At 38.1% G+C, this 22,909-nt stretch overlaps 1 long non-coding RNA gene across 7 annotated transcripts in view; it reads left to right on the top strand.

The window, feature by feature from the left end:
- Positions 1-14,630, top strand: part of LOC104917607 (uncharacterized) — a 90,600-nt gene extending 75,970 nt beyond the window's left edge. Inside the window, exons 11-12 of one of the 7 annotated variants that reach the window (XR_014881634.1) lie at positions 10,716-11,489; positions 13,997-14,630. This is a non-coding gene — a long non-coding RNA (uncharacterized LOC104917607). Of the gene's footprint in view, positions 1-2,461; positions 2,528-2,787; positions 3,751-10,715; positions 13,730-13,996 lie in introns of those variants that run through there. The other 6 variants (XR_014881629.1, XR_014881631.1, XR_014881635.1 and 3 more) reach the window with 6 other exon arrangements.
- The last annotated feature ends 8,279 nt before the right edge of the window (positions 14,631-22,909 follow it).

Here is a 22,909-nt window from a genome sequence, read left to right as displayed (position 1 = left end):
GGTGGTCAGGCATTGGAACAGGCTCCTCAGAGCCTGTAACGGTCATGGCACTGAATTCAAGAAGCATTTGGACAACTCTCACAGAAATATGGTTTAATTTTGGGTTATCCTGTGTGGAGCCAGGAATTGGTGTCAGTGATCTTTATGGGTCTCTTCCAACTCAGGATATCCTACAATTCAGCTCTATGACTCTATGGTTCTGTGATTCTCTCTTGTATTTCTGGTTGTCAGAAGATATGTTGGTATTTAAACTGTCTTTAAAATTGATTAATAATTTTCTAGTTCTTCCCTTTTTCTTCTCGTCTACTTTTATTTTTATGTATATATTAATATCTCTTTACACTCCATCTTTCTGTCTCATGTTTGCATATTTCTCATTACAATAGGCCTAGGTTTAGTCTATGATAGATGTATCAGTCTATGAATACAACATGGTTATAGTGGAAAAAGAAAGATAGGATAAAATCAAAACCCTAGTGTTGTTAAAAGATAAAAAAACTCATCCATTTTTTCACAGGCATATCTACATATATACATATGTATATACATTATATATGTATTCACATTCTATACTATTAAATATGCATTAAATACATAAGATATATGTGTGTATATATATGTTTGTGTATGTAAGGGAGAAAAATATACTTGATATCCTTTACTTTTCCTTGAGATCAGTTAATGTGATTCTGATTTTTCATTCCAAAGCTGTGTAAACAGAATCAGTACTGCTGACAGACAGCTGGGAGAAAGACACAGATCTTCACAGTAAAATTCATTTAGACTAAGTGGCTGATTTATGCATGTGCTTCATGATATTGGGGAGAAGAAAACAGAATGTTATGACTAGCACATTTCAACAATCCATTTTTAGAAATGCCAATTGCTCTGAGTTATGCAGAAAACAGCCCCTCACAGTGCTCAGACCCAAATTATGAATTTGAAAGATGGCCATGACTAACAGCTGCCAACATATAATAGGCACAATGCCAACAGCTCAGACAGTTTCTCATGCTACACATAACTGGAGGAAAACACCACCATAGGTTACATGCCATATTACATGTGCGCACAGTCCAGATCATTCATGAAATACAGACTGAGGTATCACATTACATTAATCCGAAATCCCTTTAAATTAGACATGGCACTCAGTGTCTCAGCATATTCTGATTCTTAAAGTGGTCCTGGCTTTCCATAGTTAAGAATGCTCAATTTTTGTTCCTTGCCTTTCAAATAAACTGAACTATTCCTACTGTATAATTTTGTAGATTGATCCGGTTTGTTTGAAGTAATCATGAGCTTCTTAGATATGGTTGTCTAGTTTTGCAGTACTGTTACAGGGAAAGACAATAAAAATGTATAAATTTTAATGTCTTATTTCTTAATCTCAATGCAGAATCTTTTTTACTTGTGCCCTGTATATATGGTTTTGTTCTTACAGGCTCTTAGCAAGATCCTTAACCTTTTTTTTTTTATTACTTCCAAATTGTTAGAGGATATCTGAAAGAACACCACAGCAGCAGCCACCATTACAAACTCCATGGTGGAGTCTGGTTGTTAACATCTGTGACAAAGGAACTTCTCGCTAGCTCTGTTGATCAATATATAATAGAAGACTCAAAGTTTTATTTGAACTGAACTAGTTTTTCCCATGTAGACTTTTCCTATATGGGGATGCCCTCTCCCAGGAGCCATTCAAGGCCAGGCTGGATGGGGCTTTGAGAAACCTGGACTAGTGGGAGGTGTCCCTACTTACAGCAGGGGGACTGGAACTAATTTATCTTAAAGAACCCTGCCAACTCAAACTATTCTATGATTCTATGTTTCTATGACTTTTACTCAGAAACCCACCAAGAGAAGTTTAGACTGCCTTTTCCCACATCATTCATGAATGGAAACTCTGCTCCTTAATGACATGGAAGGGTTTTGTAGAGATCAGCTCTTCAGTTTCTCCGTTTAGAAAATACAGAGTCCTGAATGAATTTAGAATGTGCCACTTTCAAAGCAAAGCAAAAGAAAACATCTTTACTTACTTATTAGATCTAGCAAACTTATTGCCAAAGGATGTTCTGGATAAAAACAATAGGAAAATGTACAAAACAAATAAATATTCTTTTTTAATTATTATTAAATTATTAATTATTAAATAGATAAAGCATTTCAATCTTAACAGCTCCCCATTAGCACACAGCAGAGAAATCTGTGTGGGAAAAAATGGGGAAAATGCTGCTTTCTCCCTGTTTTTACAGTTGGATGCCTGCCCAATCCCTCTTCTTCTGTTCTGCTGACTTAAGCTTCTGGATGTTCCTGTAAGCAGGGTAGTGGGTTAGATGAAATGTTGATTTGAAGCAGTACGTACGTTCTTGCCTTCTTCAACTGCTTAATCCTGTAAGAATCTGAGTTCTATATGTACCTTCTAGTGTGGCATGGAAGTTCATTGTGTTATGTCTTTTCCCAGTGCAAGGTTAGAATTAAACAAGACTCCAACTCCTACAAGAAATCTGTTCTACTTCAGGATTTCCAAGTAAGTTAGCTAATCAACACCTTTCGTAGAGAGTAGTATTTACTTAGGCAGTAGCTGTCCTGCTTTCCAGACAGATGTGTGTTACTTTGACATTCTTGAATGCTATCACATACTGAGCCTCCTAATATATCCTCAAAGCAGTTTGTTTCCCTTTGTGAACAAAAAAACTTGTTCAGCTGCTAAAAATATTCTGCCTAGTTAATAAAAGATCATTGCTTCCCACCCCTCACTCAGAAGTGACAATGTCCTGGTTTATTCAGATTTTCTTCCTTGAGGCATTCTGCGCATATCAGAAACCTGAGGATTTCTGTTCCATTTTCCTCCAGTGTTACAAGCAAGCCCATCATGAGACACTGTATTGCATCTACTAACACTGTAGCTTTGAAATATTAACTGAGAAACCCACAGTGAATGATAACATTTTAAAACTGACTGAAGGGGTACTACAAAAGAGAAGTACGAGGAACTTCCTCTCCACCACCTGAGTCTCGTGATTGAATGTTTACTTTCAAAAAAGCTTCTTCATGCTGCTTTTTTTCAGGGGAGTAAAGGAAAATGGAACCTAGACTGCAATTTTCCTTGCATTCAGAAAGAAAATCTCAGCAATATGCATGAAGGCTTTTTTGTTTGGTCACTTATCTGGATTGTTTGCCTCTGCTTGGAAGAATTAAAGCATTTTCAGAAAAGTAATCTTATCACATGAGAGGGTAATTAGACATTTCATAATCCTATCACCCTTGCGCTGAAATTACCTTGCCCAGCTGGCAATAACTCTGCTTCTAAGAACAGACTGAGCAGCAGCACAGCATGAATTATTTAACTCAAAACTGCACTTCCTGTTTTTAAATCACTGGAATAATACAGGCACCACAGACAGTAATTATCCCCAGTGTAGAGAGGAAACAGTTAATGGAACCTGCCTTTTAAATCAATATTATTAATTCAAGAAAAGAAACAGCATGTACTATCTGACGCCTATGGAGTTTTGATCTGGGCTTGATGTCACACCAAAGTAAGGCGTTGCCATGGAGATTTGAGCGTATGTCTGCATATCCTTGACTGCCAGCAAGCTGCAAGGAGTGTTCTTGGAGAGGAAGTGCCCATCTGTAGTCAATCGCTATTGTTCTCACCAAGCCACATGCTGGCCTCGCTGCAGCCCGCTGAACTGCGTCACGGCAGAGCAGCATCAGCCTCTCTGAATAAAGACTCCCTGTTGGACCAGATTTATCCACCCTGCCATTTTCACTGTCATTTGATTATCTCCTTGTATTTTCTGGCTGTGCTAATGCAGTCTCTTAGTGCTGTTATCATAGAAATTGTATGGCTCAATATATCTGAAGCTGGACAGATCTCCTTGTGTTTGCCTGTTTTTTTTTTTTCTTCACTCTTTTCATTTGATAAAGGGAAAACACCAGTGTTATGTCAGTCTCCTTGGTTCATTTCCTCTCTCTTGGATGCAGAAGACCTTGAAAATATGAATGTGCTTTCTCACCTTGTACAAATTCAAGGCAACTGAAAAGTACTTGCAACAGATACTTGTATTAAATCATCATTATTAATTGCCAGTATATGTTTCTAGAACAAACATTGATGTTTTGCACAGTACACTATGATTAGGGAATATATCTGTTTATCAACCAGTTAAGTATTGGGCTAATATGCAAGTGGCATATAAAATCATAACATTATTTCTAGTAGGATCACATCATACAATTTTTCTTATACTACCAGAAAACAATGTGAAAATACATCTTCCTGAAAATAAAATAGAGTTTGGAGAGGTTGTTTTCTTATACAGTATTTAAGGTAAGATCTGATGAATTTATGCCATGGATTCTAGGGAATTAATATCTTGAATACCATATATAAAAAGAATAATCTAGAACAGGAAGATAGATTTTATTTTACTATTTTCTCTTTATAGAATTATAGAACCTTTAAGACTGTAAAAGACCTCTAAGAACGTCTAGTCCAACTGTCACTCATCACCACCATGCTCATTAAATAATGTCCCTCAGTGCCACAACCATATGTTTCTTGAACACTTGGGGACTGTGACTCCATCACCTTCCAGGGCCTCAATGTCTTTCTTGTATGAGGGACCCAAAACTGGACACATTACCCTCTGGAGAGATGTTGCCTCTCCAGTGACAAGTACAGATGAAAAATCACCTCTCTAGACCTGCTTACTACACTATTTCTGATACACAGCACGATGCCATTGACCTTCTTTGCCACCTGAACACACTGCTGGCTCATATTCAGATGGATGTTGACTAACATCTCCACATCTTTATCCTCCATGCAGCTTTCCAGCCACTCTGTTCCAAGCCTGTAGCAACGTCTGAGGTTGTTGTGACTAAAATGCAGAAGCTGGAGCTTGGACTTGTTGAAATTCATACAATTGGCCTCTGCCCACTGATCCAGCCTGTTCGGATCCATTTGTAGGACCTTTCTACTCTTGAGCAGATGAACACTTCTTCCCTGTATGATGTCTCATGCAAACTTACTGAGAGCACATCTCTTCATCCAGATCATCAATAAAGATATTAAACAGGACAGGCTCCAATACTCATTGCCGGGGAACACCACTAGTGACAGGTCGCCAGCTGGATTTAACTCCATTCATCACCACACTCTGGGCGTGGACATCCTGCCAGTTTTTTTACCCACGAAAAAGTAAACCTGTCCAAGCCATAGGCTGTCAACTCCACTGTGAGAATATCGTGGAAGGCAGTGTAAAATTCTTTATTGAAGACAAGGTAGATTAAATCCACTAAGCAGGTCATCTGGTCAAAGAAGACAAAGTTGGTCAAGCAGAACGTGCCTTTCATGAAGCCATGCTGGCTAAGCCCTATCTCATGTTTGCCTTGCACATGCTGAATGATTGCACTCAAGATAGTTTGCTCTATAACCTTACCCAATACTGAGGTCAGGCTGACAGATCTGTAGTTCTCCAGATCCTCCTTCTGACCCTTCCTGTAGATAGGCATCACATTGACAAGTTTCCAGTCATCTGGAACATTCCTGGTTGACCAAGACTTACTATAAATTATTGAAATTAGTTGGTGAGCACTTCCACCAGGTCTGCTTCTTCTTTTCCCCTCATTTCTATTCCCTTATTCTGTTTTGTGCATCACTTACCAAGAAAATGTGTGTGCTTGAGATATGCATACTTCTATTTGAAAGAAATGTAAGAGGTTTTCTAAATAGTCAATATATGTTCTCTCCTCTGCTATCATTCTCAGAAATGACCAGGCCAATTTTGCAGAAATGTTGAAATGAATCAGATTTGAGCAGACACTTGGCACTGAATGATGCAGGAAAAACAGTTAAAGTTAAGTAAATTCCAATAATAGTGAATATTTTGATTAGGAGGAATGTGCTTGGCAGGGTTCTGAATCCTCATCTAGCCATTGTACATTGTCTAAATTCACTGCTACTGGTGGTAGGTATATTGTGGCTTGAATATCCCTAGGTTGTGCACAAGTGAAGTACTTGTATTTCAGTTTACGCTGTACGTAAATGTTCCTAATTGTGTGATGAGTGCAATCTCATATTTGCTGTCTGCTCTGTTACTATAAATACCAAAACTTCTTTAGTTCTAGAAAGCATAGCACAAAAACAAACAAATAAACAAACAAACTGCTGGAGAGGAGCTCTGCAGAGAGGGACCTGGGCGTCCTGGTGGACGACAGGTTGGCCATGAGCCAGCAGTGTGCCCTCGTGGCCAAAAAGGCCAATGGCATTCTGGGGTGCATTAAGAAGAGCGTGTCCAGCAGGTCAAGGGAGGTGATCCTCCCCCTCTACTCTGCCCTGGTAAGGCCTCATCTGGAGTACTGTGTCCAGTTCTGGGCTACCCAGTACAAAAAAGACAGGGATCTCTTGGAAAGAGTCCAGCGGAGGGCCACAAAGATGGTGAAGGGCCTGGAGCATCTCCCCTGTGAAGAAAGGCTAAGTAAACTGGGTCTGTTTAGCCTTGAGAAAAGACGACTGAGAGGGGACCTGATCCAGGTTTATAAATATCTGAGGTGTGGCGGCCATAGTGGTGAGGCCAGTCTCTTTTCAGTGGTACGTGGAGACAGGACGAGGGGAAACGGACATAAGCTGCAGCACAGGAAGTTTCGCACGAATGTGCGTAAGAACTTCTTCACGGTGAGGGTGACGGAGCACTGGAACAGGCTGCCCAGGGAGGTTGTGGAGTCTCCTTCTCTGGAGATATTCAAGTCTCGCCTGGACGCCTACCTGTGCGACCTGGTGTAGGGAACCTGCTTTGGCAGGGGGGTTGGTCTCGATGATCTCTAGAGGTCCCTTCCAACCCCTACAATTCTGTGATTCTGTGATTCTGTGAAACAAAACAATACAACAAAAACAACAACAAAACTAAGAACAAACAAACAAACAAAACCCAACAAACTTCTGTGTGCTCACCACCGCAGAGATAAACAGGAAAGGAACAGCAACTTTCTCCCATCCTGCTTCCCAATGTTATATTTATATAATGTTCCCAGTGTTATATTTATATCTTTTCCAGCTGACGTACATTGGCAAGCTTGGAATCCCCGATTCTGAACTAAACTGCTGCAGGAGACTTGGCAAGTACTCAGTGACGCTGGACTTCTCTGCAAATTTTTGAATTATACAGAATCTATGTATTTTTAAAAGAAGTTTCAAGGGGATGTTTCTGAGCAGCACTATCAATTCCATGAGACACATGTTCTTACCACTAGGTTTTTAAAGGAATGGCCAAACAATGTGATTTTGGTGTTTTGCTGTACTGTAAGGCATAACAAGTGATTTTCGAACTTTTGGAAAATACAGTTTGGATGAAGAGGCCAGTCTTGCACAAATAAAGAGGACCTTCACATAGAAAGATAGTATGTCTAAGCCAAGCAAGCAAGCATAAGCTTTCATATCTGGAGTTGGGTAACTAGCTGGATTCCTAGACAAGAGAAAAAAAAAGGGATTACTTGGATGAGTACCACCATTCTTTGGAAATTATGTCAGAGAATACAAATACTGGCTGCAGTAACAAGTAAATGTTCACTGAAATTTGTATGCTCCAGAACTTGTGCATGTCAGGGAATTTCATGAAAACTTTCCTTTGGAAAACATCTAGGCAAGCTCACTTTCTTCTGTACAAGGTTCTGAATTTTTTACATGATTGGTTGAGAAGACTATTGCATCAGCTACAGGAGTCCTTGGATTCTTTGAATAACTGCTTATTTTTGAATAACTGCTCTGATAAACTGTCAGATAGCTGAGATTTCTGGTATTTATTGGATCTCCAGCTTCAGTGCAATCTGCCGAGTAGTCAAGATGAGTGGGTGGGGCAATCTATAAACTACTTTTGTTCTCAGTATGGAGTTTTTGCATTTGAAGAAGGAAATGTGCAAATGAAAGTTGTATGGGTTTCAGGACAAATATACATCCTCCTCTAAGTCAGAAGAATTCTCTAGACTACTTCCTACACTTGAACTATATTCCTTGTGTTTCATTATAAATTTTATTAATTGTGGCAGCGTTCACCTCTTCTGGAAATATGTCTAACTCCAGATAGAGAAAACTGGTTGACACTCTTCATTAGGAAAGGTTTGTTTTTATTGCTCTTCCATTCTACAAAACAATCACCAGGAAAGACGTACAACTGCTGAATACAATTGCAATTTTTCCTGCTCAGTCTTGTTCACTACACAGAAAGGAATTAGCATTTTTTCAGAACTGAAGGATTCTGTACATAAGCTAGCAAACAACTACGTTGGTGTTGGTCACCAACTACGAGACACTGAGGTGGGAAATAGCTGTATGTTTCCTGTTTTAGAAATATTACTTCAATTACTTTTTAAAATGTGATGCAAAATACTTGAGCACCCTTGTGATCCTAGAAATTCCAGGACATCTGCCTTCAAGGAGACTCTCTGTTAAGGAATTTCCAGAATTCTTTAGCAAAACTTTTGTATTATAATATTCCTAAAGTCAAATACTGTGAAATTTAAATTTCAGTAGCATATTTGAGTTTTAGAAATATTAAAAAGTTTTTAATTCTTTCTATTTATGGAGGAAGTTGAAATGGGGAGTCACCATTTTTTCCTGGCCTGAGCTCTTAACTCTTATATTGTTAATACGGCAAAATCTTGAAGCTTTGCCCTAAATATGAAATAAGAGGAATATAAATATGTGTTGCTTTTTTTTTTCAATATGTGCATTCTTTTTTTTTCTTTTTCTTTTTCTTTTTTTCCCCCCAGTCCCATTCATTTGGGTTTTTGATGTCTTTTCAGTGCATGCAAAAGCGCATTTTGAACCACTGCCAACAATCGTAGCCTATTTTATGTCCTGAAAAAACTTGCCGGAATGGCTCCCTCCAGCAACAAATGATCCAATTTATTTATGACAGTGCCTAAAAAACTATTTCCAGAATGTTCATAGGTCAAGAGCTCTCCTGAAATAGAGAATGCCTTGAACACCTATTGCATTGTTTATTATTTACTGTGTATGTTGCAGACATGCCCTGAGGTCACAATCAAAATCAGGGAAGTCAAGGGAGATTGAAAGAATAATGATCTTGCTTTCAGTTTGAGACTATCCTTATAACTTTGTCACTCTGTGTCTTGTCACCTTTTTCCTCTAGGACATCAGTTTACCCTTCAAACAATTTTCTTTTAAAGATCTCCTTCAATTATCTTTCCATTTCTATCTTTGCAAAGCTGCAATCGTAAATTGAGACTACTGGTTCCTCCAATAAAAGGCATCTCATAATACGTGTTTCAAGTTTCATATTTAATTTAGATTCCTTCTTCTTTTACACACATACATACACATATGTGCACATTGAAATAAAATATAATATGAGTGAAGTGTGTCAGCAACTTTTCAGTGTTATTTTTTAAAATTACAAAGTTCAACTTTCACAGTTTTTCTTCGAGAAGAAGAATGCTTCTCAAAGTAACAGTAGCTACAGCAACTGCAGAAGCAAGTCAGGTGGGGAACTGGAGAGTTTTCATATAAGCCAAAATCAAGCCATTTGCAGTTAAGACCCAAACCATTTTTTTGTCTTTTGTCCCCTTTTCCTTCCTAATCTTCCTAATTTTGATTTGACCTTTCCATTGGTAATGTAATGAAATTAATCTGTGTGATTGGGACATACCTGCCTCTACTAAGATATTTTATAGGGATAGAGAAGAAGTTGTGAGTAAAGCACTGAATGTGAGAATATCAAGAAATTAGTGGCAGTGAATTAGACTGGATGTGTTGTTTGTAGGAAACATATGAGGGCTGCTCCAAAATCAGTTTCCTATTTTATTATGCTTGCCTATGATATCAGAGGTGGTTGTTGGAGGTGTGGCAGCAGAAGCTGAACCTTTCCACCAATATTCCACTACATTTTGTTGCCATGCAACAGATGGCATCGAGGGGCAGTCTGACAAAAGGGCATCTGACCTGGACGTACACGTGAAATAAGGGAGTCACTGAATTATTCCATGTGGGAAAAATTGCACTCACTGACATTCATCGACAATTGCTGAACAGTTATGAAGATCAAGTAGTGGATGCGAGCACAGTGAGGTAGTGGATGGTGTGTTTCAGCAATGGTGACAGCAGTGTGGAACATAAGCCATGTTCAGGTTGGCCATGCACAGCTGGCACATCACAAAATGAAGTACATCTTTATCAGCTCATTCAGACAAATTGGCCAGTGACGGTGACTATGTTGAAAAACAGTGTTTTGTAGCTGAGGATTTGCTCTTTCAATTAGTGTTACTGTGTTCATTGTTGTAATTTCCATGGAAATACAATATAAATTAGGAGGCATTACTTTCACGGTGACTTATGTAGATTTTTTGCTGTTTCACAAAGATCCATAGAAATCATAGTATTTTTATTGCAGTTATTCAGTTAATTTAAACTAAAGTCATTTGTAACTCAATATTTCATAGAATTGTAGGATCATATAATACCTTGGCCTGGAAGGGACCCATAAAAATCATTGATTCCAATTCCTGACACTACACTGAGCTGCCCCAAAATCGGACCATCTGTCTGAGAGCAATGTCCAAATGTTTCTTGAACTCCAGAAGGGTTGGTGCTATGACTACTGCCCTGGGCATCCAGTTCCTATGCCTGACATCCTTCTTGGTGAAAAGCCATTTTCTAATGTTCAGTCCAATGCAGACTCCTATTTTTCTTTCAGGTCCTATCACTGATCTCCATAAAGAAGACAATATTTCTAAGATGCGATGGTTCCTTTTCTTAGCTGGCACAGAACTTTTATGTATGGTAATATTCAACAATATTAACATATTAATAGAATGAAATTCTTCTTACTGATGAAAATATCACAAAGTATAATTTAACAAAATTATGCTTATAAATTGTATAGTATAACCAAATGCACTTGAATTCACATTACAATTTCTTCCTTCTGAAGCAAAATGGCTCTGAAGAAAGAGCAGGGTGAGGAGAAATATTTGAAGCAATTTAATGGAATTAAGAGAGCAAATGGGCAACAGGAATTAATGTATGATTGTTTTGGTTTGCAGAGGTTAAATAATTCATGCTCTGTTCTTTTTTTTTTTTTTTCCCTCTTTGGAAATGATCGTTGTCATATAATTTATTTTTTCCTATAGGAAAATGTTATAATATCATCTTCTGTCCACTGAGTTAGACAGGGGTCCAATTACTCATTACAGCAGGAATATGTGTTTCTGGAGTTTGAATCTCTTAAAGTCTTTTTATGTGTACACTCTCCGTCAGGATAAGCAGAATGAAGAATGAGACTGAAGAGTGCTGAGACCAGCAGTATTTTCAGCATCTGCATGCAATAATGTGATTTAACTGACCTGTATGGGCTTGAGCCCAAAAACTACAGAAAGGATTTATTTAGGATGTATTGGCTGCCATGTGGAAGAAGCTCCTACTATAAAAGCTATGCGGATTACAATATTAAATCATTTTCATGAAAAGGGTAAGGCTTATCTCAGTTTTGCTCCTTTGTTTATTTTCTTCCAACCAGTTTCTATCTCACTGTTTGTGAAACAGTTTGTATATCTTTAATAATTATATAATTATATAATTATCATATATGTATGATTATATATATAACCAGAAAAATAGCTACAAATTCTATTCCTCTGTGATGCATGGAGGTTTGGGTCTCGAGTCTCTGAAGAGAAAGACAGAAAATAGTATAAAAAAGTACTTTGTCTTCAGCGCAATTCAGGTTACAAGACAGAACCTCCTAGTCACCACAATTCAGAGAACTGTGCACACTAAACATCACAATTACTTTCTTTTTTAATGTGCTCTGAATCTGATTTTCTCATTTACAATTATAAATGTTACATTAATCTTAAAATGCTGACCAGGTCAAATTGCCAAAAGTATATTATAATGTAACTGCATATTTTAACTGATTCTCAATTTTTTTTTGATTGCTGTACAATATTGTAGTTATTTTTCATTACCTTTGTGCAGTATGTGCCCTGACAAACTATAGGAAAAGAGGCTATTAAGCATATCTATGAAAGCTCTATCTATGTGATTAGGTTTTATATTACCAAATTTGAATAAATCATTAATCATAGAACTATGCAACTTCTACTAAAATGTTGACTGAAAGAGACTTCACTTTCAACTTATTATCTTCTTTTTAGAATTGAAGTTAGTTACGTAATCAGTTTTTAAATGTTTTTGATATACATAATCAGTTTTTTTAATGTTTTTAATATACTGTCCTTTATTTGTTGAAAATGAGACCTAATACACTTCAGTCCAAAGACACCTCCCTGTCAAAATGTAACCAAAGAGCTATAGGACATACACCACCCTCGAGATTCTTCAATGATTTACAGAGCTTTACCTCTACAGATGTAAAATATAATAATCCTATCAGCTACAAGAAGTTGTTAGGTGTTTATTATGACCTGGATAAATCTTCCCTTATGAAATAAGATAAGGTATTAGCATGTAAGTATAAGCCAAAGTATTTTCTCCATCTTACTTGAAGGATGATGCAATCCTGTCTGGGTAAAGAAGTTTTGGCCCATTGTGTCCAGTCGTTCTCTCAAACTGCTGCAGAGGTTGAATTCAAAATGCTACATTAATACAGAACAGAATGCAATAGCTTTGCACCCTTAAAATTTTTACGTTATTATGTAGCTCAAGTTACTTTTTTGAGAGTCTATGGTTATGACTTTTTCATGTGATGAAATGCCAGTCAAATGTGCCTGGGGTTTCTGTAACAAAACAAGAAGCAATGAAATTTTCAGAGTTTTTCTGTTCCCATATTTAATGTTACACTGCAAGTGAAGTTTAGATGAAACTTGGCTAAAGCTATTGAGAAAATTTAGTTATGAGGGCTGCTCTAAAGTAACGTTTCCTATTTTATGTTGCTCTACAAAGTCAGAGATGAATGTTTGTGGCATGGTAGTAGAGACTGAACCTTCTTGCCAACATTCTGTTACATCTTGTTGACGCATGACAGATGACAGAAGAGAGGCAGCCTGACAAAAGGGTGTCTGACACAGATCAGCATATGAAGCAAAGGTGTGTCATTGAATCCCTCTGTGCGGTAAAACTGCAACTACTGATATTCATTGACACTTGATGAACAGTTATGGAGACCAAACAGTGGATGTGAGCTCAGTGAGGCAGTGGTTGATACATTTCAGCAGTGGCAAGAGAGACAGTGGGTCACCTTTGCTGGTGCAGATTTTTACGAGTATGGCATGCAGGCTCATTTCATCGCCGTCAAGAAGGCATAGCTTAATGGTGCTGTGTTGGAAAAGAATGTTTTGTAGCTGAGAATTTGCTCTATCAAATAGTGTTCTTTTCTCTTTGTATCTGTTGTTCCATGGAAATAAATAAAAGGCATTACATTCAGAGTGACCTTTGTACATAGTGTTTTTACAGTTTTTTTAAAGTACACCTGAACTTACCTTGTCTCAGCCCCTAATCAGATGATACAAATAAGTTATGACCCAAAGGGTCTTTGCTCAATTTGTTATGATAAAACTCTTTTAGGTCTATGGTACACTTGACTCAGAGTTTATACATTTCCTGTCATGATGAAATGCAAGCAGAGCAAGCACAGGTCCAGACAGTGGACTGAGGATTTACAGTGCATTGTGTAAGGCCAAGGCTCAACTGCACAATGGTCTCCTGAAGTGGGGGTAGGAGTCTGGGAGATAAAGGTTTTCAGTTATTCACACAAATATGCGAGACAAACAATACAAGTCAAATGAAGTAAATCAAAATACAGTACTTTTTCAGGAACACGTTGTAATATCTTAATATTTTCTTTGAGAGAACCTGCACTCAATAAAACATCTCTGGATGAGTCTCTGCAATTCATGAATTAAGTTGTGCATGCTATGTATTAGGCACCTTTACTGACTGTATGTTAATAACATACAGTCCAGAGTTCACTAGTACTTATGTTCCCTGACAAGCCTTTTTTCTGTTTCTGGTCAGGAAGCTCTTCGTACTGAGATGCATGGATGCCTGCTCACAAAGGCCAAGTCAATACTGGTAAATACAACTGGTGGCTTGAGAGAATCCAGGCATGAATGAGCAAGAGCATAGGTATAAATTTCTCAAAAGCATTATACATCCATGTTGAGAGAAACTGAGGCACTAAGTATACATGCATAGAGAAAGGTGACTTCATGTGAAACAGATATTTAGTTTTCCATTTTAATTAATGAGGAAGTAGCTCAGATGCCTAGCACAGCTGTCATCAGAACCATTTTGGAGTACCCAACATGGTTTCCCACTGCTGCGCCAAAAGGGTGTATGTCTCCCATAGGTTCCATGTCATATATGAAGCCTTCAGCTGACATCTTGGACACCGGAAGAATATAATGACGCTAAACAGCAAAAGTCATATAACTGATTTAAATATAGTCAATACAACTAGAAGGGAGGAGAAAGCTTTTCAGATCATCCGAAAATAGTCATTCAGGTTTGACTATCTCAGTAGCTTTAACACGGCTGACTCGATTTGTGCATGGGAACTTTAGGTCAGGGCTTGAAATGGTGACTGAGCACCTAGTGGAAGTGTGTGGCTGGCCCAGGGAGCACAGGCAGATTGTTTGCAGCTGTGCTCCCCAGGTTACCAGAAGGGGTGGGCCCTGGATGCAGACAACCTGGGTTCATATAAAGGCCAGCCACTGAAGGTTGCTTATCTCTTGGGCCTAGGTTGCTTATTGGAATGCTGTATTGGTGGAGATCTCTTTCACCAGCTGGATGAGTTCAAATTTTCTTTCAGTATATTATTATTGACTTATCTCTGAATGCTTTTCCTGGTGTTGCCAAGAACCTGTCAGAAGAAGGCTTGCTTTTTTCTGAGCAGGACAGTTGTCAAATATCATGATGGGAGCATAGATTCTGAACTTACACCTAGGGTCTGATGTCTGTATTTGTAGCTGAAATCTGCAGGTGACTAATAAAGGCCTGAAGTTAGATGGGATAAATCTCATTTTCAGTGTTTGGTATAAGAGCACCCAAGCGGTGATTCTCCTATACTTGCATTAGCACAGTCATTCTCAGATTTAAGGGGCTTGCCAGACTATTAACAGCAAGTCGTTTATTCAAAATGTTGATTATGTAACTTATGGCTACTTTCTTCTTTATATTACTGTAAGTTAACATCATACAGAAATTGCTCCTGCTTCTCACTTTTTTTTCCCTCTGAAGTTCCCGGAGTTCTGAGTTTTGTCAGGTTATCAGTGAATGCAACAACTTAAACTGTCTAAAATTCTAGTGGTTATCTTTTCCTTCATGTACAATTCTTTTGTGGCACAAGTACAATTTTTGGCAGAAGTGGATTACTTAAAATAATGGTATTTGCTATGCAGATTTGGAATGGACTTCTCAGGCAGAACTCTGTGAGGGAGCTTGGGCATCCTCTATGCACTCTATTTCTTAGATGAAAGCCTAGTAGACTAGATGAAATGCCTCCAGAAATCTACCAGATACTGAACTTTCCATTGGATCATTTCTTGAGGAGTAAGATCGTATAAAGTGAAGCACCAGCAGAAATCAGTGCTGCAGTTTAGTTCATCTGAACACTTGCAAGTTGATATAACAATACTTAGAAAATGTAACTTTCATTAGAGTTGCTGGCATAGGGACCATCATCCCTATCACCCCAGATGGAATTTCAGTGTAGCAACTCAGAATTCTTTTAGGAATCCGCAGTTCCTCTTGTGATATGGGAATTTTGATATGATAGACTTAAAGATGAAGTAGAAAAGTCAAAAGATTAAGGAAATCAACTTGATTTAATAGTGAAACAACTTAAACTTATTCATGCTGGCACTCTTACTCAGTTGTATATCTTTGAAACCAATCTAATTTAATTAGATTCTGGAAGTTTGACATATGTGCACACATACAGGGGGCTGGTAAAAACTGCAAGATAGATTTGGCTGCACAGTGGTATGGAAGGAAGCAGGGAAAAGCCCTTTTAAATCTACATGTATGCTTAAATGATTTGGAACTTGCTTTCCATGAGTTTCCTTTCCTTATCTGAAGAAAGGACATGTAGTATTCAAGTAGCTTTCTTTGTTCCTTACACAGTTGGAATTGGAATGATGTACGTGATAGGCAGCAGCGAATGAGTCCAAAGAGCAAAGGTGAAGTGGGTTAAATTAGGTCGTCTTATTTGCCTTGATAAAGCCCTTGTGGATGACTGCAGCCGTATGATACTCCTTTCTGCGCAGTGCTTGAAAAAAATCTAGATAATAACAGTCTTACTTTTAGAAATTTTCATCAGTATTTTGCCTTTTCCTAAATACCTCAGTCAGTAAGTTTGTTTATGGTGGAGTCAGTGGTGGCATATACATTGCTATCGTTAAGAAGGTACTTTTTGACACCCCACATGAGCATGAAATGTAGATGCAAGTATGTTTTGTAATAATGTTAAACCTGTTAGTTTGCAAGAGTGTGAAGAGGATATTAAACTATGTAGTTTATGAATGCAAATTGTGTGAAAGTACCTCTGGACACAAACACTCTTCAAAACTTTTCTAGCATTCATGTACACGGGTGTAAACTACATTTTTCCCATTATAGCTGCTATGAATACAGTTCTTCCACATTTCATTCTGAAGTTTCGTAAGTATTTCTCTTAAGTATTTAGAGCTATGTATGACAGCCTATCTTGCTTTTAACAGTTATGTTTTGCATCCGCTATAGGGTTTGAAACTCCATAAGGAACTTTTAATTACTTAGATGAAACTAAGAACGGTTAGAATAAAACTCATGTATGCAAAATTGCAGAAAAAGCGTATAGTTGCAAGGTTGGGAAGCAAGGTTGGGTAACATGGGAGGACCACAGAAATGCTATTTCTCTTTGTAGAAGAAAAAAATAGTATGGCTAAAGCTCAGTTACAGCTTAAGTAGGCCAGTACTATGGGGCAGAATAAAAAGGTTTTCTTAATATGTTAACAGCAAAAGGACAATCAGAGAGAACATTTGTTACTTGATGAGAATGGTCACCTTACAAACAGATAAAGACAAAGCAGAGACATTTAATGCCTTCTTTCTTTGCCTTGGTCATCAGCACTCATGGTGCTCTGGGATTCCAGGTGACTCAAGTTAGAGGATTATAACTGTGGTAACAACCAGCTCCCAGTCAACACTGGGATTGTGGAATTTTCTATTCCAGCTGGATGCATGTAAGTTCGTGGTACCTGATGGGTTTCATCCTAGGGTAGTCAGAGTTCACTGATGTCATCATGAGACATCTCTGTTCTCCAGTGGCGTTGGGAATCTGGAGAGGTCCCTTTGAATGGAAGCTGGCAAATCTTCCAACTGTCAAGCATGACAAGAAACATGACCCTGGTAATTACAGGTCTGTCTTTGGTGCCTGGCAAAATTACGGAGAAAATTATGCCATGAGTTCTTGAAAAATACCTGAAGGACATGCAGTCATTGCTAACATGAGTTTGTGAGAGAAAGGTCCTTTCCTCTTATAACAAGGTCATCCATCTAGCCTAACCAAGGAGTGAGAGTTGGTGTCAACTTTTTGGATTTCATTAAAGCTTTTGATATTCTGTCCTTCTGGACTAATGTTCAGCATGTAGCTAGACAAAAGAAATTCAATGGGTGAGCAATTGTCTGACAGGTCAGATCCAAAGGGTTATAGGAAATGAGATTACATCATGTTGGAAGCCAGTCAGTAGTGTGTTTTCCCAGGGCTTCATTTTAGGGTCAGTTCTTTTTAATATTTTTGTAAATGACTTGAATGTAGGACTAGAATGTATGTTGAGCAAGCTTGCTGATGATACTGGATTTAGAGGAACTGTTGACTTCATCAAGGGTAGAGAGGCCTTGCAGGGAGACCTAGACAAATTGGAATGCTGGACAATCGCCACATGCACGAAGTTTGATAACAGTAAGTGCTGAGTTCTGCATGTGGGAAGGGGCAACCATGTCTATATATACAGACAGGGTATAAGGTGCTGGAGAGCAGCCTCACTGAAAGGGATTTGAGGGAGTCTTGATCAACAGCAATTTGAACCACATCCATTACTATGGCCAAGAAGACCAATTGCATTCTGGGGTGCATCAGGCCCAGCATTCCTATCTAGGTATAGAAAGGGATTTTCCTGCTCTACACTGTGTGATCTCACCTTGAGTACTGTGTGCAGTTTTGGGTGCCCCAGTATTAGAGTGTTCAAAGGAGGGCTAGAGATGGTGAAATGTCTTGAGGAGAAGGTGTATGAGGAGCAGCTGAATTCCCTTGGTTTGTTTAGTCAAGAGGAGAGGGAAGATCTCAACATGACATTCAATACCCTCAGGAGAAGGAGCAGAGGGGCTGGCATTGATTTCTACTCTTTGGTGACAGTACCCAAAGGAATGGCATGGTGCTTCATCAAGGAAGGGTCAGGTTGGATATCAAGAAAAGGTTATTCACCGGAGGGTTGCTGGTGAATAAGTTCCCCAGGGCACTAATCTTGCTGGAGGTCAAGAAGTGTCTGGATAATGCTCTTAGTTATATGGTCTCAGTTTTGGGTGGTCTTCTGTGGAGCCAGGAATTGGACTTAGTGATCCTTATGGGTCCTTTCCACCTTGGGATATTTTGTGGAAATTGTGTACTGACACAAAATACTTAAATATAAAAGTCGGGTATGTTTTGTTTTCAAATTTTGCGTTGAGAATGGATGACTTGATGAGTAAGAGAGAAAGAGAGGAGGCAATTTGAAGAGTCTTGTTCAGCAATGATTTTATTTCTGGGGAGCTGAAGCATTGCATTATATACCTTGGCCAAAAGTTGCTCGTTTACAAACTATTTCTCTGTACTAATAATACATTTTTCCTGTACTGACGCTATCTAACGTCTAGTCTAGATATACAGCCAGCAAAAGTTACATGCCCTCCAAAATCTATTTTTAAATAACTAAATTAACCCTTTTCTTAACCTTAGAGTGACATTTAGATTAATTTTATTCATTTCTAAAATTATTTTGGCATTCCAAGGTTGCTTTATATATAGACAAACACTGATATTCTTTCTTCCCTGTGTGGTTTGGTTTTGTGTACTGGTATATTAGAATCTGAAGTCTTCCATCGTAATTTTTGTGACTTTTCTAAAATTCAATTAAAATTGAATTATAGCTAATCTCTGCAAGCTGATCTAAGACGTGGATCCATGTAGATACAATTCTTGGATGTTTGTTAACACTTTTATTTGACTTTGTATATTCAACACAACCATTACGATCCATCAGTATTATCATAACATACATTGAGAGTATTGCTTGTAATGAAGGTGTCTGCTATAATCAAAGGCACAAACTGCTGCAATCATAGTTTTTGCCAATTTCTGTGCACCTGCTGAGCCAAAGGTTTTGGCAGAGACCTAGCTCCATTGCCTCTTCCCTCTTAGAAACGTGCAGCTCTGTATGCTAGTGTTAAAGAACTTAAAAAGTAGTTTTGGAAAACAGCAAAAACTATGAAGTAGAATGTTTTTAAACCAATATTTCCCTTTTTTTTCCCCTCACAGATGGCAGCTTATATTTACTGTATCAGAATATTTTGTAAAGGAGATTATGAAGACTCACTGTGCCCTTTATCGTGCATGTGGGTGCAGAAACAGAATAGTCCTAAATCCAACTCAATAATCTGAACAGCACATTTATGGAGCAAAGCATCAGTCACTGCCCACTAAGGACAATGTATAGTTACCTGTGTGTGAGAGGTAACGAGATTGATGCCCACATTCTCCACCAAAAACTGTCACGGAGTTGACTAGATCAATCTATGCCCATGACAGGGGGGCAGTAGGCCCCTCGGTCCTCCCTGGCCCCACAGAATGGGAAAGGGAAAAAGGATAGGGAAATGGGAGCTGGGCTCAAGGAAGGAAAAAAAAAAAAAAAAAAAAAAAAAAAAAAAACAGCGGCAACAATCTATGGAGGAAAACTTATTTTACTATCTATGATATTGGAATGCAAGAAAATATAATATAATACAATCTAATTGAAATTGAGACTAATAAATAAAATAGGAGAGAGAGAGTTCCTGAGACTGAGTCAAACCTGAAACGCTTGGAGCGGCCAGGAAAGCACCCTCCAGCACCCACTGCCAGGCAGTAAGAGACCACCCCACCCAGAAGAGCGAGATCCCATGACTTCCGTAATGTATAGGGATAGGTACCTGGAATTAGAGCATTAACACTATAACTCCCAGTACACTAGATGTTATGATGTGGAATACTGAAAACCCCAAAAAAACAAAACCATGTCAGATTCCTTATTTCCTGTGTCTTGAAGAGTAAGGTATGAAGGTTTCTCACTGATCTGTGCATATCTTCTGTTTTCCCTTCCCCATCTCCTCAGCCTTAAGTGCTGATGGATGTTCAGTGCTTTTGGGAATTTCTTGATTGTATACCTAATTTGGAGTCACAGTTTTGAAAATCTGGACTAAGGAATAGGGTGGCCTCTAGTCTGATTTTGCTAGAAGCATACTTACTACAATGATCAAGCCTTTCCAATGCAAATGTGCTGCTATAAGGAGGGGAAACAAATTACCACAGAAGAAATGAGCACAAGTGGGCACCAGAAGTGCTGGCTGCTATATTTAACTTATAATACTAATATTGGAACGTCATCGTTGTGCCCTTGTCCTTAATGGCAGCCCTGTGAGATTCTATCTAGATTTTATGATCTTATATGGAAAGTAATTCAGCTATTTGGAGAACTATGCTGTGTGCTGTGTACAAACAGTGAGGCTACTTACGTCTGTTCTCCATGTTATCAGCACTGTTAAAAAGTCACATCAGCTGAGAGGATGTTCTGCTTTATAGTTTCTGCTGTTATTGTTTCTAGGGAAACCACTTCACTTATCCACACTCACTGTGCCTGCCACATCCTCAATTTGCGGACACTCAGGGTAAGGAAAAGCTGCACCTCAGAAAATCTGTTCTTAATTGATACATTAATAATAACTGTAAGTGCACTAGAATTACTTATTAAGTTAGTCTGATTTTGCAAGCATCCTGTGTCTTTGTAGGTTTCCACAGCAGTGAGCTAGGGTAGAGATACTGTTCTGCAGTCCTGGTCAGCACTTCATGGGGAACCACCACTGAAGACTAGATGGATTAGGACTGTTCTGTATTTTTTTTTTTTTCCTTTTTTTCCTTAGATAGGTGTTGAGCAGAGAGAAAAACATAAAAGACCAAGGCTAAAATTTTCTTCAAAGAGACTTCTGCTTTTTTTTTTTTTTTTTTTTTTTTGCTTCTTACTTTGAAAAGACTTTATTTTTATGGAATTTGAAGGGGGAAATATTCTTTTAGAGCAGAAAATAATACCAATGACATGGTCAACATAATCATTATTTTCACCAGAATCTGCTCTTTTTCCATATTTCATCATGGATTTTGAAACTCTACTTTTCAGAATGATAACTTTTATCATGCACTGCTAATTTTAGAGCTTTCAAAAGGTTTTATTGCTTAAGACATTTTAGGCACATGAGGAGCTGGATGTACTCCCAATATAAATGAGGTAGGCTTTAGAACTACACACAAACTCCCGTGGACATTTTTAGAAGCATTTGGATGACACTGAGATTAAAAAAAAGAGCATTCAGAGGTCTCTTTGCCCTCCTGAGCTTCACATAGCTCTGTATTATCTTAGCAATTTAGTAAATGCTGAGCACCGTTTCTTTGATGAAAACGATTTACCGACCTGTGATTCCAATTTTAGCAGTCCTAAGAGGTCTAACATGAGAGAACTAGATGTCCTTCCACATCATGACATTAATTATCTCAATTAAAACTTCCTTGCTTTTTTTCACTTTTTGTGAAAGTATGAGTACCCTGTCTCTATAAATCAGAGATATCATGGTCTGTAATTGAGGTAGATTTTCTGTTAATATGTAACAAAGCAATGGCTGATGAAAAAAATTTAAGTAGTTCTTGCAGATGGAAAACATGTCACTGTATTATAATCATGGAAGATTCATTTTCAACACACAACAAGCAGGTAAAGGGTTTTGAACTAGTTATAGGTTTTCTGCTGGAGTGAGATTCTCTTGTAAATTCATAGAGTGCTGAGGTTGGAGGAGATCTTAAAGATATCTTGTTCCAAACCCTGACATGGTTTGGAACAGCCACTAGATCAGGATTTGCAGGATTCCATCCAAACTAGATTTAATTTAGTTCAGTTTAATTAAAATAATTTCTGGAGAGAATATTGCTTTTTTTCAATAAAAGACCTTGAAGTTTCAAAAATATATATATTATATTTAAGTACAGGGTCTGCTCCAAAAGTAATGCCAAACAGTTAGATGTGAGCACAGTGAGGTGGTAGGTGGTGCATTTCAGCAGTGATAACAGAGATGTGAATGACAAGCCAAGTTGAGAATGGCCATGTACAGCTGTCACAACATGAAATGAAGAATGTCTCAATCAGCTCATTCATGTGAAATGGATCCATCAGCAAATGGTGGTGACTCAGTTGAAAAATACTGTGTTGTACCTGAGAACATGTTCTGTCAAAAAGTGTTATTTGTTATTGTGCTCTTTGTGGCTGTTATAGTCTCCATGGAAATAGAATGGAGGCATTACTTTTGGAGAAACCTATGTATATCAAGATTCAAGAACAATGCATAATTTGATCAAAACTGCCAAACAGTTTAATTCGGATAAGATTTTCTTATAGGGAAGTAAAATTTCATTGTTACTGGTATATTAACTAACGTAATCTGGAAGAAATGTGGTTAAATCTGCTTTGAAAGTTCACTTTCTTTTAAGCAAACATCTTAAAATGGTTAAAACAGAAAGGTATTGCAACCATTTATGAAGCTTCCCTGTATGTAACAGTACACTTACAAGAATATTGTGCAAGTATAGATTACATCAGAAGGATTTACAGTAGT

Source organism: Meleagris gallopavo, chromosome 1, assembly GCF_905368555.1.
Source record: "Meleagris gallopavo chromosome 1, MGAL_WU_HG_1.1, whole genome shotgun sequence".
Classification (NCBI taxonomy): domain Eukaryota; kingdom Metazoa; phylum Chordata; class Aves; order Galliformes; family Phasianidae; genus Meleagris; species Meleagris gallopavo.
This window is presented reverse-complemented; position numbering and strand designations above follow the sequence as displayed.